Genomic DNA, 5,743 nt, shown 5'->3' on the forward strand with positions numbered 1-5,743 from the left:
TGCTGAAGTTTAAAAAACATAGGAAGAACTGGCTTTGACAAATGGAAAGTGGTAAAAAATATGAAGTTTTATTAGATCAAAAGTTTAAAAGCTGAGGTTTACTGTGGAAAAATGTTTCCCCCTTCTGAGCAAAGGGGAAAAAAATCATAAATACAGGCAAAGCACAACTGACTGCTGCTCATCAATATGCATGGCTTTAAACCTTCCCTTTAAGGAGTCTCCCACTCTCTTAAAAACCACTAATATTTTGCAAACCAGTCAATTTCTACCAATTTTTTTCCCTCTAGCCATTTCTATGGACATAGTTAAAGTATGACTGAATACTGTAACGCAACTAGTGTTCCTACTCTTTCTGAGACCTGTCTCACTTGTCAGCTGTGCTCCTTTTTAGCTCTACGCAGGAGATCATGTCATGGTTTGGGTAATGCTGCTCTGAAGGAAAAAGAATGATGAACCCTTGCAAATAGAGAGTTACTAATAATACACACTGCATCCATGGTTTTAGAAACTATAAACTTTAACCCTGGTCTTGCACTATGTGGCTGCTGTTCCAGTCCAAAAGTCACAACATCAGCCTAAATTCTTCTGATATCTAGAGTAGCTTGTTAGTACTCTGGACTGCAGTTTACCTACAGTTTTGTTGCATGGGATAATTTTCTCAGTTTTACAACTGGGCCAGATGCATGCTGCTGATACAAACTTTAACCCCCAAACAGCAGTGGATAGCAATGGTCATTCTGATGTGGCCTGTGCCCTTCTGAACACTGATAAACTATCTACTAAACAACAAACAATTTCTGCTGATAACAACACCAGTACTCCAGCCCTACTACCACGTCCTTGAAGCAGCCTGAATTAGCAGAGCAGCTTTTGGAGCTATGGTTGCCTTCTGGCAAGCTGGATGGCACCTTTGGATACACCAGCAGCAGGAAACGCTGCGCTGCTTTGCTTCTGCCATTAAGAGCAACAGGACAAGAGTCCCTGCTCCTTGCTGCCAAGAGGCTCTGCCCAGCAGCTCCCACTCTGCCAAACTCCCCTTTCACAGCTCCCTAAGCAGAGTGGATCAAGCAGAAAGACTCCTGGAGAAAACAGCAGGGAACCTCTGATCCAAACTCATTCTTCCCTATGCACCACGGAGTTGAAAAACAGCCTGCACACAGAGCTGGGTTTTCCCTCTAGGCACACCTCCTGTAGAATAGAATTAGCAATTGAGATTATTTTTATTTTTTTACTTGACAGGAACAAGAGGATGATCTCTGGTTAAGAGAACCATGGAGGAGGAAGGAAAGGACAAGCTCAGCTTCTTGGCCACGGCCATTTGGGAGAGTAATGGGCCACTGCACAAAGCCCAGCTTGTCCACAGATACAAGAATCTAACTGAGCAAAAGAAGTTAAATCATCAAGAAGGTGGATTAGGCAGAAAAAAAGTTCTACTAATCCCAAGCAAAAATAGTGCTGTCAGGTTTGCCATCTTCTGGACCGGGTGATTAAGATGCCTCTCTTTTTCCAGAGATAATGCTGCAAATAAGAACAGCACAAAGATTCATTTCATCTCTGCTCCCTTTATTTCCCCTTTGATATGCACTAGCTCTATCTCATCTTCAAGCCAGTACCTCTATTTTTCCTCTTCCCCTTTTTTGCTGAACATTTAACTCCACCCTTGTTAACATCCAACAGGCAATTGTCTCCATTTTTAATAAGAATGCTAAAACTAAAAGGAATGGGAAAATAGGGGGGAAAAGTGTTAAAATATCAGCCTTACCTAAGATTTTAACTCCAAAGTTATTCCCTTCTGTTTCTAACACTGCAGAAGTGCCACACCTTGTTTAACACTGGGTGCATAAACATGAGTATTTTAATTCAGCTCAGGAGCTTACCTTGAAAGTCCACTTATGGTGCTTCAGTTTGCATAACAAAACTGTCTCAAAGCATGTGAACAGGGCTCTTTTCACATGAAACTGAGCTGAAAACACACTGTGACAGGCCTGGTTTTATGGCAGGACATTGCTGCCGCTTAAAACTTTTCCCATCCCTTACCCATCAGAATCAGTTGCTCACAGGCCCTTGCAGAAAAGGTTCCTGCTTGGCTGAGCAGCTGGGAACTTGATTTGGGATAAGCTTTGGGTGACCACAAGAATTTCACTGACCCTAAAAATCTTCAACATGCAGGGAGCATGAAGCAGAGCATGTAGAAAAATTGATGAGAGGTAGAAGAGGAGGAGATAAGACAACTTACAAGGGAAGCAGTAGGCTTCTGGCACCCATTGGGTAAGAATGTGTTACTTTCTGCAGGTCCCTGCTATGTCCATGGAATGAAAGAACACTTTCCCAGTGCTTTTCCTGGCAGGTCTGGGCAAACCAGCAGGGTCATTTCTGGCTCAGGGCTGTAAACAGCATGTTGGCTCCCCTCCATATTATGCAGGTAGCTCACAAGGCACTGTGTAATCTTATGGTCAGATAAATAGCTTTAATTCTTTGGGATCGTACTGCCGTGCAAGAAACATGAGCAACATGAAGTATTAAATACACAGTGCCATAAGGCCTCCTGCACCCTGGCTTATGCTTTGAGCAGTGACAGCAGGAAAGAAATGTGTCCCCTCTCATGTGAGGACAGGAGCAGCAGCACAGAAACCCTGTTATCTCCTTCACACCGCTGGAGCAGCTCCAGTGGGAACACTGGGACCTACTGAAGAGTGCAAGCTAGAGTTCATCTCTCAAAGACATTCTCACACAACTGGCAGACATTAGTGAACTGATATATCACTATTTTTATTGTGGCAGGGTCCAGCCCAGTGCTTCAATGTTGGCACTGCTGCCAAATTGCAGATTACTTTCTTCAAAGGTTGTCTATGCAAATTTTTACGTGGGGGAAGTCTGCAGTAAGTTCTTCATCTTGTACAATCCAGGTAAGGGACTCTACTCTAGCTGTAGTCTCTACTTCAAAATTGCAGCATGCATAAACCTGTCTCTGATTTAAATATAAAACTGTGACTAAAATCCCCATAATTTGCTCAGCAATGTGCTGTTACTTGTCCACTGAAACAACGTGGTGCTCTTTAGGACTACTCTAGTCTTAGTTCTTGAATGTTCTTTCTCCTTCTCTTGTTCTCTCCCGTATTTATTTTTTTTTCCAGTCATGTCAGAATGCCAACAGTTTTAAATGACCTCTTTTGGTTATATCAGATCATTACTAAGCAAACACTTATCCTGAATCAAGAGAGTAAATTCAGACTATTTTTTCAACAATAACTCAGCTTTCTTCAGAAATCAATGTAAGAAGTTGAAAAGTCCTTTGTGATTCTTCTTCTTTTTCAGAAGACTATTTTTACCCGTTTGTGGTGATCCTCTGAAAGCGAAACCCTAGAAACTGTTGTCAGAGTAAAACTGCACAGTGTCGATGGGAAACTGCATCACAGAGGAAGAAATAAGCAACGACTTTTTAGTCCATCTTTGGAACTATGCTTCACCCTCATGGCCTTGTCCTGAAATAATTCAGCAGCATTAACTGCAGCCAACAAAAATAGTTTTCTTCCTGAATCTGTGTAAACACCTGAAATGGAGGAAGTGAAGGAAAAGCCATAGTCCTAATGCCACTTCCAGCTTCTAGAAATGCCTTTCATTTATACCCCATGCCATCTTCTGAAGTGGTCATCAGCACTAGCTGCATTACCAGTGAGATTAAAAGGATTGTAAACTAAGCTGCAATTAAATGAACATTTCTTTGTGCAGGGCTAAGGAACTCCCTCTCCTCTCATGTTGCTCTGGAGTGGTGTTTGGCCCTTCCTTTTAAAGTCATGGTACAGGTATAACGCTTTCCCACCCAGTGCTCACCCATCCATTAAGCAGGAGAGCTGGAGTCAGTCCCCTCTGCCTGAGTGGTTCAACCTACATGACCTGCAGGAGTGCCAAACTGCAGGCAAGGCTGTTTTGCATGCCCTGAAGCCTTCTGTCTGAAGTTATGCCTCCCACTGCATCTAATTAAAAAATACAGAGCTAGGGAGGAAGGACAGGGAAAAGTGCAGCTCCAGCCTCCTGGTTTGGTTTATCCATTTGAGGCACGCAAGGGAGGGACCTGAGTGGTCTTCTGGACCCTGCTCCCCAGAATTTTAACACAAATTCTAAAGATCCACTGAGCCTATGTAAAACAGATAGTGGCCTGCCTCGGGAAGGGACACTGTGCACCCAGTGGCTCACTGTTGACACTGCACACGGAACATTTGTAACAGCACACAGGAGTCTCACTTCCTTAAGATTAAGGAAGTCAGCTTCCTTAATCTGCTGACTGCAGCAGGCAGCTCTTATCATCATTGGGACAATAATTATCTGCTGTTCATTTCAAAGAACTGGTGCTGCACACCCACAAGACGCTGAGCAGGAAACACCCTCCCGAATTGTCATGTCCCCAACTTACTGCTAGCAAGAAGCAACTCGGAGAGTACGATGGTGGTGCATTCTGCAGAGCCATCTCTGCTGCTGTGGCTGCCTCCACACACACTTTCTAGGACCTTTTCTGCATCAGCACTCGTTAGACTGGTCCCTTGGTTGATCCGGGTGACTAACCTCGCAGTGAGCTATCTGCCTTTTCTGGTTTAGGTTTCTGCCAAACAAGTAAATTCAATCAGAGTGCAATTAAAGGACCAGAGAGAGATGTGGGAGAAAGGAAAGTAGGACTTTTCTCGTTCGGAGGTGGGGAGCTGCTAGACTAATTAATGCTGACTTGTGTGCATGTCCTGTGTGTTTCCTATTACTTCATTTTTTTCTTGGTAGAAGTCTGGTTTAACAAACTTCTACACTGAGTTCTAAATGATAGCCAGTGCAGTGTCCTGTATTGACCCTTTATGGGAAGAATGTTTGGCTCAGTTTGATCTCACACATCATAAACTAAATCAGGCAGAAATAAATCTGGTGCAGACCACGGTTATGAAGTGGCACAGTTTTTCTTGCTTGCATTTCCTTTAAAAATATTATACTTCTAGTTAGCCAAAGCAACTTTATTGTGACAGATGACACAGTAGTGGCTGAATCACTTCGAATACACTTTCAGGTTCAGAGGAAAGCTTGTATTTCTTTCCTGCTAGGTGACTACACCACCAAATGCTTTCACAACCCAAAGTTTCCCTGAGCATCTGCAGAGATTTACACAGATAGCATGTATACACACACTTGAATTAATGTTTTGGGAGCTACAACCTCCCCCTCAATCGCCAGCCCACATCACAACTCCAGCCCTGCCTTAACCATTTCGCATGGAACTCAAGTATCTCGTGTTTACATAAGCGCAGGCACCCTGTGTTTTGCAACACGCTTCGCGCTGCAGGTGGAGCGCAGGACATCACCCCAGTTCTCCTGGCACGGAGCTGGAAGGTTTAGCTCAGCCTGCCCGGTAGTGCCCCGATGACACGCCTTTCCTGCACAGTGCCACCACCGCCGCACACACGGGTGATGTCCCCGCACAGTGACGTCCCTGCACTCGGACGGGGCAGCACTGAGGGGCTGCGGAGAGTACCGAGCGGACACCGCTCCGGACACCTGCTCACGGGGCACGGGATGCACACGCATCACCGGGCACTCACGGGACAATCCCAAACAAAGTTCCCGTGCCCGGGACACGGACCCAAATCGGGGTCTTTCGCAGGCTCCTCCTTGCCCCGCGTCCGCAGGCGGCCTGCCAGGACCGCACCCCGACCTTCCGCGGGGAAACCGAGCGGGGTCCCCTCCGCCCCGGCCGGGCGGGGGGCAGGCC

Source organism: Geospiza fortis, unplaced genomic scaffold (assembly GCF_000277835.1).
Source record: "Geospiza fortis unplaced genomic scaffold, GeoFor_1.0 scaffold1, whole genome shotgun sequence".
In the NCBI taxonomy this organism is placed as follows: domain Eukaryota; kingdom Metazoa; phylum Chordata; class Aves; order Passeriformes; family Thraupidae; genus Geospiza; species Geospiza fortis.